General features: G+C 46.2%; 1 long non-coding RNA gene across 1 annotated transcript in view; it reads right to left on the bottom strand.

Annotated features, from left to right (window-relative positions):
• Positions 1-476: 476 nt before the first annotated feature.
• LOC146821067 (uncharacterized) overlaps positions 477-25751 on the bottom strand; it is a 344858-nt gene continuing 319583 nt past the window's right edge. The window contains exon 4 of the long non-coding RNA XR_014962659.1: positions 477-1098. This is a non-coding gene — a long non-coding RNA (uncharacterized LOC146821067). The remainder of the gene's footprint in view (positions 1099-25751) is intronic.

Below are 25751 nucleotides of genomic sequence, written 5' to 3'. Positions count from 1 at the left end.
ATAAAACATATGTAATTTTCAGAAAAACACGCATTCACTGGATGATGTCATCAGTGATGTCATTTGAGATGTCATCAGTGATGTCATGAGTGCTGTCACTGACCATGTCATGAGTGATGTAATATGTGACGTCATCAGCAGTGCATTGCGGGCTCGCGAGTTATAGTTAGCTGAACTAACTATAACGGGGGAATTTCAATGGTTTTGTACGAGTGAAAAGTCCAGCTAACTATAACGCCCCTGAAACCTATGGTTTTTTCAGTGAATATATATATATATATATATATATATATATATATGTATATATATATATCCAGAAAACAATCAATCCTTCTTAGTTCAAAGATTGCGCCGAGCCCCAATTCTTTTCAATAGCGTGCTTTATTTCAAGCAAAGACAAACACTGTCCCGACGCGTTTCAGAACCTTAGTTCCTAGGTCACGGGTCATCAGACGTTAACGTGCATCATGTGATATAGTGCAACAAAGGATAACAATACAAACAAAGGACTACGGTGTTGCCTTGATTTTGAGATTATTTACACCACCATATTGGAATGGTTCATTAGTATCACTTAATATACAATACTTTTCATTTTGAAACATTCAATTCCAACTTAACACCATTACAGAAATTAAATGAGAAGTAATTTATACATAACATGATTAAATCAAATTAATTTATCAGTTGTCAACATTCAAGTATCGCGTTGAATGTAAAGCATCCTTGATTCGTGTTTACACTGTTACCCGAGTGGGTAAATATTCACTGGTTTTAGCCGCGATGTTGGCTGCATTATTCTTAAATCATAATGCAAACAGTAATATATGCATAACATGATCAGATTAGATCCAAATTAGTTGTCAGCTGTCAATGCATTCCATTCAAATGTCGCTTTTAGACACAAATCACCCTTGATTCGCATTTCAAAGTTACCCAAGTGGGTAAATATTCACAGAATTTAATCTCGATGTTGACTACATTGTCACTCGAATGCCCCAGTGGGCTGATGTCAAAAATGTCTCTAATTCATATAGTAATACCAATTCATGGGGTTTAATACTGCAATTCTTCACAACAAGGCATACACTCCGTCTCCTATAAAATAAACCAAATGCACTAATCAATATTATGGTTACTATTTACCTGTTACAAACAACACAAACATCATACATACAAGGCAAACTTTTGAGATTCATAATATTTAAAACAAGAACATGATGTCAACTTGCTTAAAAAATTATTTTTTTATCTTTGATCATGTGATATACCGCCAAGCCCGGGGAACGGCGATGGGAACCTGCTTCGCCCCCAGTTATGCAGGATTGTACCTAGGCTGGTGGGAGGAGCAGGTGGCGAAAAACATCAGTGCCTTTAACCATCAGGTCGTCCTCAGGGCAAGGTATATTTATGACATATTCTGCATTTGGAAAGGTGATGAAGTAGAGGCAGTGGAATTTGTAGATTCCCTCAATGAAAATGACCTTAATCTCAAGTTTACTTGTACAGTTAATAAGAACGCTATTGAATTCTTAGATGTGGAAGTAAAGCCTATTGGAAATCGTTTGGAGAGCAAACTATTCCGGAAAGTTACGGCCGGAAATAGCATTCTACATGCTGCAAGTTGTCATCCTGTTAATCTTATTAACAGTATACCCTATGGGGAACTATTAAGGGCTAGAAGAAATTGTAGCTCGGAAATTGCTTTTGCACAGGAGATGAATACGATGAGAGAAAGGTTTGAAGAAAGAGGTTATTCTCGTAAAATTATCAGAAAGGCATGCGAGAAAGTCACAAAAATAAAAAGAGAAGAACTTTTTTAAATCAAGGCCAATGCAGAAGTGGAGGATGAAGCAATACGATTCATTACCACATTTAGTAATCAGGCAAATTATGTCAGAAAATGCTTAAACAAATTCTGGAAGGTGTTACGAATTGATGAAACCTTCAGAAAATGTATTGATGAATTCCCCAAAATTACATTCCGCAGATGTCCTGCCCTGAAAGATGTATTATGCAAAAATATGTTATTACCTGAAAAAGAAATTAGATCAAATATTCAGGGATTTTTTACATGCACTTCCTGTAAAGCGTGCAGAAACAGTTTCAATTGTAAACAGATAGTTTTATCTAAAACCATGAAACCGTTCATTATTAGAAAACACCTTAACTGCAAATCAGATTTTTGTGTGTATGCATTGATATGCCCTTGCCAGCTGGTATACATTGGTTGCACTATTAACCAGGTGAAACTGCGCATCTTGGAACACATGCGTGCTATAACTAATGAGGACAGGCAATATCCTATTGCTCGACATTTCAAAGAATGCCACAATAAGGATATTAGTTTACTAAGATTTTGCGCCCTCGACAGAATTGTCATTTCTGAGAGAGGGGGGAACAGAACGCAAATGTTGCGCAGATTGGAATCACGGCTGATAATTAAATACGAAACCACGTTCCCAGGGGGCATAAACAAAGATGAAGAATTATCAGTCCATCTTGGTTAAACTGCAACATACTGTAACAAAATTGTAAAAAATTACAGTTTCGACCTGACCATCCATTGTTATTGTTTTTAATATTATGAATCTCAAAAGTTTGCCTTGTATGTATGATGTTTGTGTTGTTTTTAAACAGGTAAATAGTAACCATAATATTGATTAGTGCATTTGTTTTTTTTTTATAGGAGACGGAGTGTATGCCTTGTTGTGAAGAATTGCAGTATTAAACCCCATGAATTGGTATCACTATATGAATTAGAGACATTTTTGACATCAGCCCACTAGGGCATTCGAGTGACAATGTAGTCAACATCGAGATTAAATTCTGTGAATATTTACCCACTTGGGTAACTTTGAAATACGAATCAAGGGTGATTTGTGTCTAAAAGCGACATTTGAATGCATTGACAGCTGACAACTAATTTGGATCTAATCTGATCATGTTATGCATATATTACTGTTTGCATTATGATTTAAGAATAATGCAGCCAACATCGCGGCTAAAACCAGTGAATATTTACCCACTCGGGTAACAGTGTAAACACGAATCAAGGATGCTTTACATTCAACGCGATACTTGAATGTTGACAACTGATAAATTAATTTGATTTAATCATGTTATGTATAAATTACTTCTCACTTAATTTCTGTAATGGTGTTAAGTTGGAATTGAATGTTTCAAAATGAAAAGTATTGTATATTAAGTGATACTAATGAACCATTCCAATATGGTGGTGTAAATAATCTCAAAATCAAGGCAACACCGTAGTCCTTTGTTTGTATTGTTATCATTTGTTGCACTATATCACATGATGCACGTTAACGTCTGATGACCCGTGACCAAGGAACTAAGGTTCTGAAACGCGTCGGGACAGTGTTTGTCTTTGCTTGAAATAAAGCACGCTATTGAAAAGAATTGGGGCTCGGCGCAATCTTTGAACTAAGAAGGATTGATTGTTTTCTGGATTTCAAGGGGTCGCGACCCTTCCGGTAGCCCGCCACCACTCTAGAGGCAGAGATCAACCGCGAAACAAGGTTTGAATTTATATATATATATATATATATATATATATAGTTATATATATATATGTATACACACACACACACACTATTTGGGTGTTTTACTGTTATGAGATATAAAGCTACATTTCCTAATTTTTTTATATTAATATACAGCACCCTGCATTAGGGCTTGACAGGCCTACCTCTATATAGTTTATATAAATGTATATAATAAAAAGGAAGGTCTGGACTTTGTTAGTAGTTTAAATGAGAAATTCGAGTTAGCAATTTAAGATTACTCTACCAGCCTGCAGTATCAGAATGGGAGACAGTTTTTATTTGTCACACTCACTGTGGCACAACAAATGCTGCAGTCCATGAGGGACACTTTAACTTATATGCCCTGGGTACTCCTGGTACCATATACCAGGGATTTATGAGTAAGTTAACTTATGCCAATTGGGTATACATCAATTAAAATACACTTTTAAGGGTTAGCACATTGGTGCTGAGGTCTGGTTAGCAGGCTTATTCTTTGGAGCAGGTAATTTATGTTTACTAGGTCATGATTGACAGCAATAGGGTTTACGGTGTTGTCATTTGTCACCGTTAGCAGGACATCCTGAGGGAAGAGAATTTTGGTGAAATAAGGATTTTGCAAGGTTTATAAGCACTTGTACAATATGCACACAAAGTAAGACTTCACATTCTACATCTCGCAGACTTTTACGACCAATACCAGTACCACTGAGTCCATGGCACACTGTGTTAATGAATTTTATTACAGTGGATCATATTACAAAAATGTCTTCTTTTGTTCCATTAAAAGGGTTGCCACAGCTCATCAGTTGGCTTTAGTATTATCACAACAAATGATCAGGTTACTTGACTTCCCTTCCATCTTGATTACTAATAGGGGGGCAGCGTTTTGCTCTCAGTTTTGTCACAAATTGTGTGTGCAAAAGGCATCAGAACCCAACTTTCATTAGCATCCACAAATGAACAGCCAAACTGGGAAAGTAAACCAGATAACTGAACAGCATCTATGTTGTCAGCTTCTACATGAAAGTGAAGAGTGGGAGGCGATATTATGGCTAGCTGTATTTCCGTATAATAATCAGTCTCATCCTTCACTAGGCTCTTTTTAAATGACCAGAACTACGATCCAAGGCTACTGGTTTAATAGAAGAAAAAACAATGAGTCCTGCAGTACAAGATTATTTAAAGAGAGCTGAAAATGTTCATCAAAGGGCCCCAAAGAATTTACTCTTTCCAAAACAAGGTTTAAAAAGTTAGCTGATAACAGACACAATGTTGCTCCTCAATTTAAGGTGTGGGACCAAGTCTGGTTATCTACCAAAACATTAGAAGATAAAACAAGGCAATATCTGTAATCCAAAATTTACTGATCCTTATCTGGTCACTAAAGTACTCAATCTAGTTATGGTGAAGTTATGGCTACCCAAACCTATGTTAATTCACCCAGGGGGATATTCATAAGTACTTATCTCCGAATTATCTCCACCTTAACGCATCAAAAGTGGAGATAGATTTAACACCCCATTCACAAACTGGTGCAAACTGCAGACAACGCCAGTATTCCCACGATAACTGCCCCACAATTTATCTCCACAGTGGAGACCACCAACTAACCCTAATGAGATGTAGAGTAGGCGTTCCCGTGCAAAAACACACGAAACAAGCATTTGCAATGCAATAGGTCTCGCATTACTGAAAGTTTGAGCTGTTGGCGTTGCAAATAATAATGCAACGCCAATAGCTCAAACTTTTAGTAATGCGAGAATTATTGCATTGCAAATGCTTGTTCGCAGTGCTTTGAGGCTTAGATGAGAAAGACATACAGTGCGATACTGACTGGTATAGTGTTATATTTGATTTGCGGCTAAGAACAGATCCTCTACTTCAATTCAATTCAATTCAATTCAATTAGCTTTATTCGGCAATTAAGTCATAAAAGCACATTTACAAACATTACATATAAATACATATAAAGTATCTAAAAGATTAAAATTACAATTAAATATATAAATAGCCGTCAAGCTTAATTACTTTTTAAGAAATGTGGATAAAAAGCAAGACGTGAGAATGAGACCAGCCCATATCAACTTATAATATACAAGCAACAGCTAAACATAACTTTATAGACCCGGTACTTTTGCTGTATACATGAGGTAGTTACTGCAAGAAATATTTACAGGATACAATGCTCTTACACGGGGGGAAAATTGGCGATTTGCCTCAGAGCTTTTGTTCTTATACTCCAGGCCCACCCCAGAAACTTAGCCACTGCTATACATATTGGGGGAGCAGGATTTGTGCACAGAATGCGAAGGGCAATAGCATATCTTCTGATACCCAAAAGCTTACAAATAGGTTGTAGCCATTTTTTCCGGGGTACCACGTACATTGGGCAGAAGAATAATACGTGTCCAATGTTCTCACATACTTCAACACATCTGTAACATTTGTCATTGTTGGTACCTTGTCTCCCCCATCTGGAAGTGAATTCCGCGACGGGTAGTGTTCCCACCCGCAACTGGAAATATAGCTTGCGGTCAGAGGTTTTTTCAATAATATCCCAATACTTCTCTAACTGGGGATGAGCTTTTAGGTCAAGAAAGCGGGATGTTAGATGGGTAGAAAGGCCTTGGGTGGTTTCCTGCTTGTAAACCCATTCCCAATACATCTTTTTCAGGTTTTCTTTAGGTGGGAAAACAGTGTTTGCAGGGTTTTTCCAAAGTTCAATCAGGCCTATACTGCCCAAAAGGGATTTTATCCCAAGCAGCCATGATATTTTTTGGGACCTGTCAGATTCTATAATATCCACAAAGCCACTCCTGTAATGAATTAGTTCATCGGTACACCAGAGACGACGCCAATATAATATTGGACGTAGCTTCACCAGATGTTCCAAAGGTTTTTTGCCCAGATCCAATAATAAGGGTCGCAGTGGTGTACTGGGAGGAAGGTTTGTGACTTTACGCAAAAATGCGTTTTCTAAAGCCTTCAAACTATTCAAGTTATTAAAGCCCCAGAGCTCGGCCCCGTAGAGGCACGAACCCAGGACCTTGGTTCCATAGATTTCTATGGCTGGGGAGATTGGCTTTGTGAGTGAAGTTTTGAATCTAGTCAGCAAGGCCCCCGCTTTTTGCTTATGTTGTAGCGCAGCGCGGTCTAGTTGGTTTCCCCATCGCATATCTTTTTGTAGCGATATCCCCAGATATATAAATGAGGTAACTTCCTCCAGGGGTGACTTGTTCATATATATTTTCCCTTTAAAGGATTTTGATCCATTGAATGACATGAACTTCGTCTTCCCCGTGTTTACTTCCAGACCCCTTTCTGTGCAGAATTCTTCAAAACACACGACAGCCTTTTGCAGGCCGCTGGGGGTCTTAGAAATAATCAGCGTGTCGTCCGCAAACATGAGGATAGGGATGCGCACTCCTGCCAGAACCGGCGCATCAGTGGGGGTCTGCGAGAGCCGGCCGGCCACCCCGTTGACAAAAAGCGAGAACAGGGTCGGCGCCAGGACGCACCCAGGCCTCACTCCTCTGCCAACCGGGAAGTCCTCGGTCACCTCTCCCGCACCCCCCCACCGCACCCTGGCAACATTTCCCTCATGCAAGCGGATGATCACAGTGAGAAGTTCGGGTGCAATTCCTAGTCCCATCAAGACCTGCCAAAGCTTGCTTCTTGGGACCAAATCAAATGCTGCTTTTAGGTCCACAAAGACCGCATAAAGGGCACCGTTCCCCAAGACCACCGTCTTCCAATATAGATTGACAAAACGGAAGACTTGGTCAATTGTACTTATCCGGGAACGGAACCCTGCCTGCATTGGGCTTAAAATGTTATAGTCATCCATCCAAGATTGAGTTATGTGGAGAAACATGCGGCCTATAATCTTTTGGACCGAGTCAATTAGACTGATTGGTCTATAGTTGCTTGGGGTTGATTTATCCCCTTTTTTAAATACAGGGACGATTTCAGCACCCTTCCACGAGGGCGGGATATCCGCTCCCTGTGCAATTGCGTTGGCTAGTCGCATAATATAACTGGACCAGAGACTTCTGTCGTTGATAAACATATCTGCAGGGATTCCATCCCTTCCAGGGGCCTTTCCCCTAACCACTCCATCTAGGGCTCTATCCACATCCTTCAATGAAAATATAGCCTTTTTGTAAGGTACATTGGGAAATGTCTCAATAGGGGAATTTTGAGGGGGCGCGGCGCACTGAGGCTTGAAATAATCTATCCAAGCGTTCTGTGCCACATTGTTTTGGGGACGCTCTGCTATGCCACCCCTGTCCCATTTGTATGTGTCCCAGAAGACTTTACTATTCTTATTCCTTGAAGCTTCTAGAAGATCTTTCCATATTTCATTTTCCCAGGTTACCTTTGCCTCTTTGAGACTCTTCCCATAGTATGACCTGGCAGATCTTACGAGTATTGGATCTTTCTGTTTGAGTGCTCTACCTAGTTCGTCCCGGGCTTTCCTGCACTTGTTGTTGTACCAACCCTCCTTTTTTTGTGTCTTAAAGTTTCTGTTAGGGGCAGGTTTAAGGAAATATTTTCGCAGGCCCGCAAAAAGCCTTGCGTGTATTCCCACTATTATTTGATGAGGGTCTTGTCCCTCTACCAATGAGCTCGATGCTTCTAATGCAGAGATGACTTCTCCTTTAATTGCTAGTAGAGCCCTCGGGTCATCGGCAATCCGATCCCATTTTAGGTGGCGCATATCATTTGACAGATGGTGCTCTGGCTCGTTTGTACCTTGTGGCTTTAATGTAAGGTCAAGTGAGGACGTGTTAAATTACGAGACTAGCGGATGATGGTCACTCACTGGTCGGTTAACTACCTCCATATCTATAAGATAGGGCCAGAGTTTGATGTGGATCAGTAAGTAATCGATTCTACTTGCCCTACGACCAATGTCGAAAGTGTTTAAACCACGTTTGTCAGACAGACTCCTGCCATTAACTGCTCTCAGTTGGTTCCCTAGGCATAATCCACTTAACTGGATTGCAGCCCCTGTCCACCTTTTTACTGGTGCAATCTCAAGGGGTGGAATTCCCCAGCTTGCGTCTTCTTCAGCGGCAAGCTGGGATATGTCATGGTCCAGGGGCGCAAGCGAGGCATTAAAGTCGCCTGCTATAATGGGTAAGTAGTTCGAGGGCAGGGAGTCAATCATTTCTTCCAGTAGCTGTACTACTGGGGACTTTTTTCCCCCCGGCAAACCTCGAGCGTAAACGTTAAAAATTTCAAGGTTTGTCCCATCCTTTGAAACAATCTTTACAGATAAAATATCGTCGCTAGTGTTGGGTCTTTGGATAACTCGACATCCTAAATCTTGTTTTAGCCATATGGTTAACCCGCCAGATGGACGACCTCTTGCATTTTTTAGGGCTGGTATATAATAGTTAAGAAATCCTCTGCATAACAGGGGATCTGTCAACCAAGTTTCTTGAAAGAGACATATATCGAATTTGGATATAAAGCCCAGCCAGTCAGGATCTGCTATTTTTTGGCCTAGGCCTGCTATATTCCAAGACATTATTGTCAGTTGGCCACTTTCTATCAATCCTCCCTTGTAAGGTCTTAGATTCCCTTGTACTGGGCTTGGGTTTTCCCTTACTAAAGGGGTCAGAATATTAGTACTATAAGTACTCACATTCGTTGTAGTACCAAGCTCAGTATTGCCAGTTGTACCAACTAATACTGTAGCAGAACTCAGTGGGGATATTAACCCGGTCTCAATTGTTGGCCGGTGTTTTTCCCCCAACTGGCGCTGATCCAATTTTGTATTGTTAGTGATTTTATTACCAACATAATCATCCTCGATTAAAGCGGTAAGAGTTACCTGTTTTTCTGCAAGGGTTATTACTGCATTACTTGGATGTTTCCTCATACAGTTTGAGTTTGGTCGTCAATCACAGTCTTCCAAACCGGAAGCCCTAACTTCCTCAGGCTGCGCATTGGGGCATCTATTGTTTCTGGGCCACATATCGATACCTCTATGCCCGAAGGCCTCTATGTTGGGCTGTAGGCAATTACCATAGAAGAAGGACAAGGGCAGAGAGAGAATAGGGGTACAAGAGTTTAGATTCGGCCAATGGCAAATATGCTCTACTGCCCTTGAATCTCTAAAGTTGATTATTATGCAATCTCCTTCTATATTTTTCTTTTTTGGGCCCACCCAGTTGACTCGGCGCACAAAGAGGATTTCTGTTGATACATTCTGTGGTAAGGGGCGGTTGGAATTTAGCCAATACACACACTTATTCTTCAGTTCCCTGTAACCCTCCCTAGTGTCTAGTCCCAGGGGCTTAACTCCTGCCAGTATTATCACATAGGGACTTGACTCGGGAGGGAGGTGTATGCTTGGTAATTTCCTAGTTTCTAAGAGGCTAGGTACTTCCCTTTCTGGTTCCTTAATCACTTGGCTGCTATTGGCTATCGCTAGTGTATTCCCCCCACTCGCTAGGTTACCTACAGTTGGTGTGTGGGTTATACTCCGGGTTACCTTACCCAACACTGGCGGGTTGGTTTTAGCAGTAGTTGGATTGGAAATAATTACCGTATCAACAGTTGGGGCATTTTTATTGGGAGGCTTCGCAGATAATTTATCGTGCCCCTGGCAATTGGTGACATGTTTTTGCCGAGACTGCATAGACGAATACATCAGCTCCAAACAGGTCAATCTATTTTCAATACTATCCAACCTTTCGTAGATTGGTTGGCAAGTTTTATAAAAGATTGTCTCCAATTTCCCCCAAAAGTCTTCTCCCAGATTTTGCAAGTCCTTCGGTGGGACCGAAGAAGGCGACATTAGGGCGCTCTCCATCCCACCAGCTGAGGTTGCTTCTTGGGGAGCAGGGATATTCTCAGGTATGACCCCGGGGGTGATTCTTCTGGACTTTGCTGTATGTCCGGCATTTGGCGGTTCTCTACGCTTTCTCTTGGCTTTCAGAGATTTCAGACATTCATTGTTGTTCGAAACGGGTGTTTTAACCTTTAAGTTCGTAGCAGACCGGGTCTTAACACACTCAGAAACGCCGATCATATGGGTTAAGTTTGGAGGGCCCTTTTTATGTCTAGTATTAAGGTTGGCTCCGTCAGATTCTGGGATGCAGTGCGTAGGTGTAACATGGCAAGGGGAATTATTTCCAGAAACATCCAGCACAAGGCTAACTTCATTGATGTCGGTTGCCTGTTCCACATTACGAACAGGGGAACGTATTTGTGACAAATAGCCCAACGAGGAGCGTTTGTTAGTGAGAGGGCCCAGTGACAATCGTTTTTCGGTAACATCAATCTCCTTGTCCAGGATAGATGAGACTCTTACCAAAAATTGGTCTAGTGTGCCGACAAGGGACTTTCGACCAGTTACAGGAGCAGTGGTCATTCTTCAATGGGAGATTGTATAACTCCTTACGAACAGCCGCAACAGTCCACCAGGCACTCTGTACACTAGTTAATGTAATACGGAATCAGTACATAGGGAGAATGGCCCTTTGAGTCGGGAACTAAGATAATCATCAGGAAGTAACAGACCTTTCAATGTAGTTCAACGGGAGAGGGCCCGGCCCGGCCTTACACGGTCTCTAACGGGCTCAAACGGGCCCGCCCTTGGTCCGGGCTTCGTCCGGCGTGCGTCCGCGCGCGTCCGCGCGGCGGAAGTAGTGGTGGTACCTTATTGGGCGGTGAGCGATGCGCTGCAGGTGTGAGGCTCAGGGCCCTCTGGGCAACGTAGTCCCGCTTGCTGGCAACTCCACTCTCAGGACGATGCGGCTCCCGCGCCAGCGGGAGCGGCGAGGTTTCTTGTAGTGGAGGTGAGCGATGCGCTGCAGGTGTGAGGCTCAGGGCCCTCTGGGCAACGTAGTCCCGCTTGCTGGCAACTCCACTCTCAGGACGATGCGGCTCCCTCCCCAGCGGGAGCGGCGAGGTTTCTTGTAGTGGCGGTGAGCGATGCGCTGCAGGTGTGAGGCTCAGGGCCCTCTGGGCAACGTAGTCCTGCTTGCTGGCAACTCCACTCTCAGGACGATGCGGCTCCCCTACTTACAATGGCATTAGAGTGAAGATGACATTGTGTGCACTTGTGCTGACAACTCAAATTCTGCTGCTTTAATCGTTTGCATAGCCCCCTTGGCTTTCTGACGATAGCCTGGTGCTATGCCTTTCTAGCTCCCTGAAGCAGCTGGGTGTCACATGCAACACTGTAATTTATACCCAATAAGAATAACAATCCCATTATAAACAATTATATTCATAGGTATGGTACTTTCATTCAGTTGCTACCTGTAAGAGAACATGCCATTTTGAAATCTAAAATTATCTCCAGGTGCAGTTCTATACCACCCATCATAGAAGCAATCTTGGTGCAGTTTAAGCCCAATCATTTCATATTGCAAGCTTTTCTTCAGTCGTCATCAAACAGGAAGCTACTCTATAATTATTCTGACTGGAATGCCTAATTACGTACCAGAGTATTTTGCTGCATAATGACCAAAGCAGAGCAAAAATGCGGATATTTAAAAATAACATTCGGTATACACATGAACTGGTAACTTTCATTCTGTTGTCATGCTTTTCGAATCACCAAAAATTGTCAGCGCTTAGGTGGGAGTCCTCTTGACATTAGGTGCTGTTAGGGAACATTACCACTGACTCCAGGATGCTGCTCCTATTTTGTCCCTTGTCGCAGGCTAGTTGTGAGAAGTTGGCCTGGCATATGCTGTCCACTAGTTATAGGGGACACCTTGCACCAGTCCAAATCGACTCTTATGGTGATAGGTTAAAGACAACCTTTAAAGAAAGCTATCCTAGTGGTAGCTGTGGAGAGCAGCCTTCAGGCTAATTCTTGAAGGAGTGTTAAGCTTATTGTTTTACCATAGGAAACCTCTTGAATAACCAAATGAAAGAGTAGTCCACACAGGTATATATATAAAATATATGTATTTATTCTAAGAATAATCCCACTAGTCTCTTTATGAGGCTGGAGGTAAAGATACAATTCAAACAAGCATTGATAGTTACAATAAATAGCACTGGAATCATAGGGCCCCAGGGGGGGACCAAACCATATATCAAAAATGTGGTATAAGAACCACGACAATTCTACAGACAATGCCTAGGGCATTTAGGGTCGCTGGCCCCTTGTGAAACCACCCAAGGTAGTGAGGAAGGGGACCCACGGGAGACGCGTGCAGTGGCAGAAGCTACTGTCGGGATCTCTATTAAAGCCTATGGAGAATGTCGCGGTTGAATTTTACAAGATTAAAAACACTTCTAGCAGGAGTTCAAGTTCAATACTTGAGAGTTAAGCTTTTGAAGGGCCCACACCCACGAGAGTACCGAGGTACCACTGTTACCTGCCCCAGGAAAGCCGGGTGCATAGGTTGTTTTCGATGTCGGGTCGTTGGCTGATTTTCAATGGCAAAACGTGAAGAACTGCTGCTAGCAAGAAGCGTCGTCGATGTCGTGAAGATTGAAAATGCAGATCTTGGAGAGAAGGACCTGAAAGCAGAGGGGACAGAGTCTGGGTCACGGCACAGTGACCAGGGGGCTCAGGAGAAGGAGCCCTTCAATGTCGGGTGCTTCCAGGTGGAAGAGGTGTAGCTTGGATTGTTAGCCACGGGGTCCAGGAGGTGTCAAGGAAGGCCAGCTTCTGGAGGGCAACTGTCCCATAAAGGATGAGGGTCGCTGCGGTGTTAGTGTCCGGATTGGATCCACTAAGCCTTGGCAATCGCAAACCACGCAATTAACACAAAACAGCTACTGGTGCAGACCCACAAGGTCTGAGCGAGGTCTCCAGTGAGGAGACTGAAGAGCAGGCCTGGAGCAATCAGGACAACTCTGGGAAGTGAAGATTGACCTCCGCTAGGGCCCACCAGTCGAGAGACAAAGGACCGCGGGAGGCAGCAATTTGGCGTGCGTAAAGATGCGCCCACGGGTCGCCGGAGCGGGCTAGGGCGTCGATCTTTGGCACAGATGATGCTGAGAGGTTGGCTCAATAATGGGCCAAAGCACAACTTCCCCACTTGTCGGGGTCGGGTGCTGTGCAAGAGGTGGCCGGTGTCCTGGGGTATTGGGGATCTCGGCACCCACGGGGTCCATGGTGCTGAGCTTTGCTGTGCACACTCACTGGCCTCTGGGATGCTTGGAAACCAAAGATTAGGGGAGTGTCCAGATCAGAGCTCATCAATGAGAGTTCAGGCGGGAAAGGGTGGCTACACCCTCTCCCCTTTGTGTGGTTTCCCGCCTGGGCAGGGGACAGGATGCCCCTGAACCGGTTTGAGGCGGTGTATGCAGAAGTGGGCATTGGAGAAGCCTATGTGCAAGTCTGAAAGACATCCTATGGTGCACCCACCCAGTTCCAATCCACATAGTCAGTCTGGGGAGGTGGGAGCACCTCCCTGCAACAAGATCCCTATTGTCCAGCTGCCGTGACTGGAGTTCTGCCCAGCAACAGGCAGCCAGAGTCGTGTGGGTGGCGGGTAGCATCCATTTTGTATTACGTGTGCACTTTTAAATTGGTGTCTAAATTCTTCTGGTTTTCCCATATCGCCCCTCTAGCAGGGGGGAATCATGCCCTCACTCCCATGGCTGGATTGGGGGTATGATTCCTACATGTTTGACACCAAACACGATATGGTTCTGTGTAGCCATTTTCAAGTGATCACGCTATCGCGATTACTTATAATGCGGTTAAGAGTATATGGTATGGCTGCACTACAAACAACCCAGCAGTAGTTTTACGAAGTTTGCAGAGGGGCCCTACTCAGGTAGGGGTTCCCCCTCACACATATCTCAGCACCCTGCCTTGTAGGATTAGCAAGGCCTGCCTTAGGGGTGACCTATGAGGATATATGTGTTGTATTAAGTGGGATACAGTATACCTATATCCCTGTAAGGGGTGCAAGCACCACCTTACCCAGACTACAGTAGTGGTCTGGTGATGTCAGTTTGTATGGCTGTCCCAGGGGTGGCACAATAAGTGCTGCAGCCCCTGGTAGGCCTCTGAGGGACCCATGCCCTGGGTACCTAGGGTACCATCTACAAGGGGCTGATAGGGTGTCCTCAGTATCCAATTGGTATGTACCTAGGGTACTCACATCAGTTTTAGGGAGGAAGCAGATAGGCTGGGGTCCTGGATAGCAGGATCCCAGCCAGACTAGTCAAAAACCATTCAAATACCAGGAAAGAAGTTGGGGCAACCATATAGTCAGATTCCACCTTCCTACACTAGTGATTTTGACGATGAGCCCGCCCTCAAATGGGGCACTGAGAGGCCCAGGTTTGATGACTTAAGAATAATAATGACAAAGCTATTTGATAGACATACAGCGTTTATTAAAACTAACCTTTAAAACAAGCCTCCAGACACAATCACATGTTTCTCACCGTTTGCCAACTTAATTCCTGCAGCACGCACCTGAAGGGATTCCACACCCCACTCAATTGTATTAGATCTGCCTGTTTACCAACAGTGCCATCAGGGGGGCAAGGGAAGGCACCCAGCGTTGTTATCTTCAGCCAGCATTGGCGGATGTCTCAGCAAAGGAATGCGTGGAATTCTACCTGTGCACGTGCTCACGTGAAGGGCGCTTTACTCAGTACAGCCATGTCTGCATCAATTTCCATCCGAGCAGTTAGCAGGCGAACACGGCGAACTCTGTAGCTCCAATTATGAGTTGTACAGTGCTGCAAGGTGTAAAATGCACAACCCACCCCTCCAGTACCATGCAATTACAAGGCAAACTCCTTTGCAAACAAGTGAGGAAAATAGAAATACAATGTATAGTACCACACAGAATTAACTGTTCTGCAGGTTTTTACACGCTCACATATGTACCTTCTTCAGCTTAGAAGAGGGTAATCGTGTGCAAGGGACCTGATATGAGGCAGGGCGGGTGAAAAGAGGGCTGTCAGCGCCTGCAGAATAGAGCTGCGGCCTCGGTGATAGCCGCACTCGGGAGCACTGTTCACTCTGGCGCGTGCCGGGGTGGGAGGGGAGCAGGACCATCGAAGATTGGCACACACCCAGGTGACGTACTGGACTATTGCACCCAGGTGGCACACTGTGCTGACCTCTTGTATCAGTGTGGCATGCTGTGACTGGCACTGCCCGCGCCACTGTTCCATTCTATGTCATTGTAATCTCTGGCATTTCTGCACCACTCCCGCCCGCCACAGTTCTTTATGGCTCTTTACTTAACAAGAGCCCACGTGAAGTGATGGGGCCATCTCTGAGAGAGAACCGGGAATGGTCACTGATTCAGGTGGAAGCTGTGGGTCTCCGACCATCAGGAGTTCAGTGCCGCCACCGTGGCCCTACGGCACTTCCAACCACAAACGTAGCCAGTGTTCTGAGGGATTCATTCAATTAATCACAAGGGCTGACATTACAACAACCTATGTCTGTGCAATGGCCATGCTCCAGAACCCCAAATTCCTGATCCGCTCTGCTTATTTTGTCATCACCACTTCCTTTCCATATCGACATTTCGTGGCATCTTTTCCTGTTGGCAGCTGTACGTGACCACAAACAGCAATTATCTGCCATAGGAAGCATGCACGGCTTAGGAAATAACCCCCAGGGCTCGGGTTGCAGCTTACTACGGGGTTTCAGAGCCGGCCGAGGGCCCCTCGCTTCCCTCCCTCCCACGGGCATCACTGGGGTCACCACAAGTGTGCAAGCATCAAGGTAAGGGAAAACCAGTGGTGCGTGCGCACCACAGAGGAGCGGGGGCGAAGGAGGCGAACGTGCGCTGCTGCGCGTAACAGACACAAATGGGAATGGGCGGGGTAAAGGCGGGACATGCGCCGGCCTTTGCCCAATTGCGTGCTGGCATTAAAAAAAAAAAAAAGCACGCAAAAGCCAATTGCAGCCGGCAAAAGCACACGCACAAGCGTGTGCTCAGCTTTCTGAACCCCCTACATGAGGTCTCGCGCTGCGCAAACCGCGCTGCGCACTGCAACGCTAGGCGCGAGACCTAAAAAAACACAACATCACTTTCACAACGAACTGCCAGATCTGTGAAGCGAACCAAAAACAGGCGATAAGCTGCGGTAGCACCAGGGATTTAACACCTGCCTTTTGCTGGTGCTGAGGAGGACGACTACCCACAGCATGAAAGGGAGCCCAGCCAAGAGCCACACCTGAAGACCCACAGATGCCATGGAGACAATGATCATGCAGTTCCGATACCCATGAGGGTCACATGGTTCAGTCCATGTCCGGACAAGGAAGTGACTAATGCGTGTGTCCCTGTTGTAGTGTCCACGACACCCGGAACACAATAGGCAATGTAGCACACTGGGACTGGCATCCCACCAGATGAGCATCATTGACATAAGGGAAATCACTGTCCCTACATTCATCCACACATTCATACATGAATGATGAAAGACATGACACAGCAGTGCGTTACTGGATGTTTATTGCACATCCACTGGAGTTTTGCAGCTGGAGCGGTACAGGGCCATGCCAAGCACACTACACAATATGGGCCCTTGGAGGGCCAGCCAGAGTCCATCCGGGGATGACAAGTACTGCGGAAGAGGAAGGGTACAGTCTGCAGTCTGGTCGCCGTGTCATAGGTCATCAAACAGGATATGGCAGTCCAAGCAGAATCAGGCCAGGTGGCGGAAATGAATGCTAGTGCCTCCTTCTCAACTCAAACCCATCCATGTCCTCGCCCTCGGATGTGTGCTCTGCACCACCTGTGGGTGTTGCAGTACCGGCTGCGGCACTGTGTCCCACTGACACATCAGGGGCCGGAGGAGGATTGTCGGCCACACTGTGTGGCAGTGACGCATCAGGTGCCGGAATGGATACGCCTGCCGCACTGTGAGGCACTGACACACCAGGCGGCGGAGATGTGGAAGGTGTGGGGGCAGCAGCATTCATCAGCACCACGCCTTGTGGCAGCAATGCCATGATGAGGATCTGTAGGGCATGGTAGATCCCAGCTACATTTCGCTGATGTGCAGCGGTGGCTGCCATCCTTTCCGCCTCCATCCGCACCATGTCCTCCATGAGCCTCCGCATGTGTGCCAGCTCACAGCTGGGATCGCTGGAGCCACTCTGAGCGGACAGGTGTTCTTCTCTCTGCGTCATGACTCCAGCGATGTCAGTCAAGGCTCGTTGGAGACCATGGAGGGGGCCGTGGGTGTTCGTTAGGGACTGGAGCTGGTCCCTGATAGGACCTAGACACCCATGGATGGCGTCCAGTTTGGTAGCCATGATGGCGAACCCCACGCACACCTGCTCGGCCGTCTCCCTCTGGCCCTCCAGCCCACGGCGTTGGAAGGCCATGTGTTATTCCTGGGGTCTTGGGAGACTGCTGGGGCTGTGGGTGCCTCCTGCTGGGTGGTTTGGGTAGTGGGTGGGGTCTCCTCGATGCAACTGGGCTGCCCTGATCCTGGAGGTGAGTTGCGGATGATGTCAATGATGTCTTGGAGGGCTTGGGTGTCCATGCTGGGGATGTCCTCCTCATCATCAGTGAAGAGTGGCTGGGACTGCTCTGCAGGAGGTGTTGACGGTGCCCCTGCAATGTGAAGGGGAGATTGTGTATTACAATGTGTCCACATGTATGTAGCCACATGGTACATGTTGACATTCAGACAGCATGGAATTGTACATTGTGACAGTCTGTAGATCAGGGCCATGACCCAGAGTCATTGTGGGTGTGCACTGTGCTCTGCTTGATTGTGCATGTGTGCCATTGCGGCCATCTCCACTCGTCCCCCCAGTACCTGGTGGTCACTCACCCTGATGTGGTTGTGTTGTGTCTTGTCGAGCAGTGTCCGGTCCCCTGACTCCGGCCACAGTCTCCACACTGATGACTGTCGAAACCAGTTCCTCCATGTTATACTGCATTAGCTGTGGCGCTGGGCTCCCACCTCCAGTCTGCATTGCTGCCTTCTGGTTGGCTGCGAGTTTCTTCTTGGTCTTGCGCTATCCATCGCCTCTTGGCCTTGTCCATTGACCTCTTGTGCTCTTCGACGGCATACACCTTGTGTCCCGCCATATTCCATTTTTGGTGCCCAACAGGTGACAAACAGTTGTTGATGGTGTTCCATTACCTCTGTGACTAGGATCCTGTTTTCCTGCAGACTGAACTTCCTCTTCCTCTTGTCCTTGCTCTTCCCCGAGGTCCCAGGCTGGTCGTCCGGGGTGCTTGTGGGGTTGCGCTCATCCTCTGCGCCTGCTCCGGCTGCCTACATGGTGCTTGGTCAGTTTGTGTTTGAGTGCTTTTTCTACTTTTATAGTGATTTTTCCCGCCTGCCAAGTGTGTATTGCAGGCCTGGTGCTGCTTATTGCTGATTTCCTCATCGCGCTTTGGCCCATCCCATGTTTTTTCGCGTTTAGGTTTGTGTTTTTATCTCCGTTGAGGCAGACTATCGCATGGTACCGCCTTGTTGTGAATTCCACGTTGACACAGGGTTATTTTCCCGCGATAGGCTGCGATGTATAAAGTTGCGTTAGCATTTTTCGTTGATGTTTAGCACACGTTCTTGTGAATATCCCCCCCAGTGTTTATCTTTTCTTTGACAAAATTAGTAAACATAAGAACCCAGTTGTTAGAAGGTGGTTCTGATCATCTCAGCCGCCCGGATTTTTCACTTTTTGAATACCTAATTGCTTTTACTGTGGGACAGCCTCATAAGTTGAGACTCATCCACAGTGAACTCATGATGAAAGAGACTGCGTGTGGATTTTACCGGTGTCCCCCTGGTGAGAGTAGGCCGCTGGGCTGCAGCGGGAGTAAGGGGCACTGGGCTGGTTACATGCAGACACGTGTGTACATGCATGTGCACATGTGTAGGGGCTGCGTGGGGGAGATTCCTGGCGTGCGCAGTCCAGGAGCAGGTACAGATATATTGGTGTGGCAGGAATTATGCAGAGCTGGGTGGTGACATGGAATAGGCTTTATATTATGGGAAGAAACATGTAATGGAAAGTCAGTGTGCGTTACTGTTTTCACTGACGGACCACTCCATTATTCTCCTATGAAGATGGGAATCACATGGGGTAGTTTCACTTCCCTACAAATTCCAAACACGCACCAAAGTACACTGTAACATTTGTGAAAATAAGTATTCAGCTGAGTCCAAAACCATGTATGTACTGCTTATGGTCATCCAGAAATGTCATATTCCTCTGACTCAGCTCATAACCAGAGCCTAGCTGGGTCTGACCCTGCCAGGATGTATTAATGACCTTCCTCCCCAAACTGAAGCATCAGAGGCCAAGCCCTTCACTGCAAGAATTCCAAGGGCGAAGGTCTCCTCTCCAAGAGGGAGAGATGGTGGGTGGAGCTGCAGGTTATCCATCAGCAGCTGTCACCTGGTGCCAGGCACCAAGCTACTCTGAAAAGAAGGCAGAAAGGGGGGACGGGGGCTTTTCAGGAGCCATGTGGCATGAGACCCCTGGACGATGCAATTTTGAACGATCCCAGAGGCCTAGGAAGGAGGGAGCAGGGGCAGAGAGGTGATGTGTCGCTGCCCGATAGGGCAGAGGAGCCTTCCTCCCAACCCCCTCCAAATTCTTTTAAAAGGTCTTGCACAGGAAGAGGAGCTCTCTCTGGGGTGTGGTCTGCTGAGGAAGACAGGTGCTGGAGCCTGGCACCATGGGCAGTTGGAAGGAGGAACCCCCTGACTGTCCCAGGACCCTGGATTGTGCCTGCGGTGGAGTCCAGGACCAGTGAACAGAAGCCTGGGCCTCTGTGCAAGGAGAAAAGAGGCCCACGAGGAGACCCAGGTGAAAGGCTGGCGCAGGGAGCCAGAGAAGACCGCTCCCTGCTGAGTCCACCCTCCTTGAGACAAGGAGGGCGAAGCAAAGTGCTCCCAGTGACAGGGGCGCGCCACCAGGAGCAAGAGGAGGCATAAATGGTGCAATTTGTCTGCCTGGGGGCCGAGATACGCCCCCCAGAAGGTAGGCGATCTTTGACCCCCGAAGAGGACTGACGACTAAGCGCGTGGGGCTCCGCTGCCGGTCTCAGATGTGCCTCCGGGGTAGGTTAGGTACCAGGAGCAGCCCCAACCCGAAGACACCGGACAAAGGAGTTCGCCATCATGCCCCCCCTTCGAAGGGATCTTGGGGTCCCGGGATCCCAACTCCGGGCCCCGGTGGATGCGGTGCAGTGGAGGGGGGCATGTCGTTGTGCGTCCTCCCTGACCAGAGAACAACAGCCGGGAGATTCTTCAGGGGCCCTGGCACCTCAACTCCGGACCTCGATGAGAAGGCGGCAGTTGGGGAGCGTCGTCCCGTGGCCCTTGATGGTGGCCCAAGGGTGGCCTGGGATCCCTAAATCTGGGACCCCTTGCAGTGGAGGAGGAGGGGGAGTGCCGCCGCACTCACCCACAGCAGCAGGAAGGCAGGGAGTGCCGTTACACTCTCCCGAGGACCTGCCGAGGGAGAAGCCACCTACGTGTCTGCCCGCCGGATTGGGCAGGCCAAAATGGACATTCTGGCTCACGCGGCCGCATGAGGGTGCGAGCCAGGTATGGAGCCGTCGGGAGCCGCCAGGGTTGGGCTCCCCAGGTGGCTCTCCAACACCTTCGAAAAGCGAGGGGCCCGGGTGGGACTGGGCCCCTGAAAGGCAGCAGGTGCAGCCGGTGGTGGGTTCCCTAAGCTGCAATGCAGCGAGCCCACTCACCTGGCAGTACGGGTGGGACTGGGCCCCCAACAAAAGCAGAAGCCGCGTGAGGACGCGCACGAGGGCAGCGCGGTTCTCCCCGAGCAGTGGGGAGCCGCTGCTCTATTATTCACGGGGCTGGAGAAAGCGCCCCATAATGCCTTGCAGGCCCGGATCGGCCTGCTAAGATTAGCAGCTTGTGCTCTGCGTGTGGTGACCGCAGGAGGACGGGGTCACTTCCAAGGGAGGAGAAAGGTGCAGGGGGAACTGCAGGAGCAGCACTGTGTCCCCCAGCAAGAAGAGGTGAAGCCCCCCCCTAAGTCTCTAGGGGATCGGAAAGAAATAACCCCTCAAGGGCTTAGCCAGGCGTCAGCATCCTGTGGCGGTAACTTTTGTTCTTCAGCTGGGGGTTTGTTTGGGACTGTACCAAGATATGAAAAGCTGAGCTGGGGATGTCTGGAGAAGGGCATCCCCTGGAGGTGGAGAGGTGCAATTGCACGAGAAGTGCCTTTACCTAGTGTTATTTCTTTTGAGGGACTGAAAGTCACATGTGTAATGTTATGTCATAAGCCAAGTGGGGTTATGTTGCTGGACATTCCTGCTAGGGTGTCTGTCTGTATATGCATAATCCTGTGATTATAACTGTGAATCCTTTGAGGGGCTTTAATTGCAATGCATTATAACTGTTATCAGCCATGATAAGTACTGTCATTTTAAGTGATGCTGATGTATTCTTGCTGCTGCGTTAGGTGAAGAACAACCCAGACTGTTGGGCCCTAAGATGTAGAGGTGTATACTGTATAGTCAGTATGAGATGCTCAGTCAGAGTTATGTATCACTAGGGCAGGTGTGCCCATTTTAAATTCTTATTGAGTTAATGGGGGGGGGGGGTGGCCACTGGAATTGTGCCAGTGGGCAAGGCCCTCACTCCAGGTTATGTTCAACCCACTGCATTAGGGGGCAAGATGATGTGCATATCTGGGAGTGGTGGTACTAGACCTCAGCCCCCCTGCTTGAGGGGTGGAAATGCTATGCAATATCACAAAGTAATTCCAACAGCTTATGTATAGTTGTAAATTGTTGCATAGTATTGAGTAGTGTGTGCGTTTAATAAATGTACTTTTCCTTTTATAAAGCAAAGTACAGACTGGACAATCAATTATTGAGTGTTATTCCTGCGTACTGGTAAATGAAGATTACTAGCCCACACCACCTCCCTTGAGTAAGCCTTAGACTGCTCTGCAAAGCTACCCTCTGAGAGTCAAGCGCTACAATGGGGTGTTTGGTTTCCAGTGAAGTACAAATGTAGTTATGTTATTTGTGAAGGCCTTGCAGATACTGCCTCGTTTTCCAACACCAGTTGAAAACCACATCTATGTAGCTAGATAGGCCTACTGAATACAAAATCCAAAGTGTTCTGGATAAAAAAGAGTGAGAAAAGAATTGAGAGGGTATGGTCCTGACGCACATTTTTGGGAACCTGCAAAATGTCCATGCAGATAGATTAGTAAAGTTAATTCATCAGAGGTTTCCGTTCAAGGCTAAGTTGCTAGAAAGAGAGGGTAAGTGAGGGTGTACTGTCCGCTTAGAGACATTTCTTTTTAGTTATCTAGGAATATATTGTTTTCTATTTCCCTCTCATTCCGCCTCTCTTTTCTTTCTCTATTGATTTGGGTGCAGGAGCAGTATGCTTCCTCGCTTTCTTCATCTGTAGAGGTGCAGTCAAGTTTTTTCACAGAAATAGCGTCATTTTTGGGCTGCTGGACTGTCATGGGCTTCTATGAGGAAGATGCTGTGGGCATTCTCAGGACTCAGGTGTTGAAATGTTCTGGCAGGTAAGTAAGACACTTGTTTACCTGATGGTATGAGTGACTTTTAGCTTCAGACTTGTCAAATCATTTTTTCTTCTTTTGATCTTTACACGAAACAAGTTATAGCTTGTTTGCAGAGACACCCTAAATCATGAATGGCAGTTTTTGGAATGGATTGCCTGGTTTTATTTCTTGAAGGCTAAACAAGTTCTGACTTATAGGTATGGAGTAAGGTGGTATAGGAAATATGCCTCTTCTGCAAAGTCATCGCGTATTTTTCGCCTTTTGCTGGACCCTATATTTTTGCTGACATTAGAAGTCTGTGCAATTTAACCCTTCTAACCACTGATAAAGTGCCTATGTTCCCCCTTTAAACATGGTCGTATTGGCATATTCGTAATTCGGATATTTACCTTTCCTATAAGTCCTTAGTAAATGGTACAAAGTATATCCAGGGCCTGCAAGTTAAATGTCACTAACAGCACATATTGTGCCAGCCACTACAGTGGCAATGTAAAATATGGCTTCAGGGTATCATAGTAGCCTGACTGTTGCAGTTTAAACACTAAAATCCATTCTGTCAAAATAAACCCTTTTGCCAGATCAAAACCTCCCTTTTAAATATTAGTAAGTCACCCCTACGTAGGCCTTGTTATCCATAAGGTAGGGTGAATGTATTTAAAAGTAGAACATGTCGAATTTTAATGTTAACATGTTCTTATAGTGGGCTATTTTTCACAGTTGAAGGCATACAAGTCCAATGTAGAAAGACAGAGTACAGATTAAAATACTAATAATGTATCTTGGGAATGGGACTAGCTAGACATGCAACTGCCGACCGATCGGGACCAGAGACAGGACTTTTATGAATGACTGTTGCCGCCAGAACACAATTGCGTACTTTGGACTTCGCCGCACGAATATTAACTCATTTTGGCTCGCTATTAGATCTTTGAATGCACATGTATCTATAGATACAGTTCTTCTGACTATGCGTTTGAAAAAGCCCTGGCTCACGGGCCAAAGGGCGCAAAATATGTGCTGGCTATGCTGTACAACATGATCGTTTTATTATGAGCACTAAACACTCCAAATAAAACTTGGAGAAACAACCAGTTCTTGACCATATTACATATCAGTTTTTGCAGTGATGACACGTATTGCGAAAGGATATGATTGAATATTGACAAAAAAGAGGACTTGTCCAGGCTTCCGCTCCCAGACAAACAACTATACAACTATTTTAATAGTTATGAAAATCCAATGTTGAAGTTGGATTTTAATAAATATTAAGGAAAACTAACTCTTAGAAATTTACCTTTTCCCTACCTGAAGTTCCAGAAGTTTCATTTGCATTTGCTCTCCAGCTTCTCCCAGTCAGTGATTAGCATTTGAATAGGCGTGAAGAAGGTGTGAAATGCCTCCCAGGAGCAAATAATGGGCTGACCTGAATGGGCAGAAATAACTCCTCTGTTTCCTTGCAGAATATGCAGGGGCCATGGGCCTCCTTTTGACACCATAGAGTCAAATCATACTTGGCAGGTCTGTTGAGTGACATGTAACACTTGAAAGGGAGAGAAGAGGATGCAAAGGCAATTTTTGTGTATCCACTGTCTGGCTGCTGAAAGACTCTTCTTTCTCCTACCAGACTTCAGTCTCTAGGTTTTTCATACAACACTAGGGACACTCTTGAAAGGAAGGGAACAGGATGCCAAGATAATTATTGTATATCCTCTGTCTGATTGCTAAAGAACCGGCCTTTTTCATACTAGACGTCTGTCCCTGGGTTGATTGTGGGAACAGTGGCTGCTTTATACCGGATTTTAGTGTTCGGTGTGGGAGAACACTCGGGTTACCACAGCATACTCCACACACACAACCATTAAGCCCTCAGAGTCCACGTTTAGTGTGCTAGAAGACTTTTAAAGTAGGTGGCTTAGCCCCAGGAGATTTTATGCCATTGGTTAAGGTGTGCCCAGTAATCTTTTCTCCCCTCTAGTTTGTTCAAGGAATAAATGTGGAATCTTCAGGCACTAACTCCAGAACACGCCTGCCATGAAGAAGAGGAGAAGGAGACTGGAGTTGCTGTCTGTGACCAGAGAGGAGCTCTGATGGACTGGGCCTGCTCTCTCTTGTACAAAGGACAAAGAAGTAGACTCCAAGATTCATAAGTTTGACCTCCTGTTCAAGCTACAGTGACACAGCAAGCTACTAGAGACAATGTCCTGCAACTACCCAGATAACCACTGGCAAATTGACCTGAATTGGATCTAGCTGTTGTCCTCGGCCTGACACCCTATGAGTCATTAAGTCCCTCACCCGATACTCTGGGGGATTTAGAAGTGTACTCCTGTGGTTGATTTGGACTTAGATATTAAAAAGAAGGACATGTTGAATTTAAACTTTACATGCCGGACAGTGAAAGCTCAAAATTGTTGTTTTCACTGTAGTAAGGCCAGAAGTCCCATTGGCTAACATGGGGATTCACTTGTCCACGCGCTAAGTGCTAACTTCCATTTGTGACTACTGAATATTGTACTTCAAGGTATCAAACTAATTGTTACATTAAACCCGATATATGGCTGAAGTTGGATTTAGAGTAACTTTATTACAAAGGTGACTTTATTAAGTCACCACTTTCTTGCCCCCAAAGTTATAGTACCCATGTCTGATTAAATACAGCAGTTGTCACCTGAGATAGCCTACTGCCCTCATGCCAGGAGGTGTGAAGTGCTCTCAGGGACGGGAAACAAATGGAATATTGG

This window comes from Triturus cristatus, chromosome 6, assembly GCF_964204655.1.
Source record: "Triturus cristatus chromosome 6, aTriCri1.1, whole genome shotgun sequence".
In the NCBI taxonomy this organism is placed as follows: Eukaryota; Metazoa; Chordata; class Amphibia; order Caudata; family Salamandridae; genus Triturus; species Triturus cristatus.
This window is presented reverse-complemented; position numbering and strand designations above follow the sequence as displayed.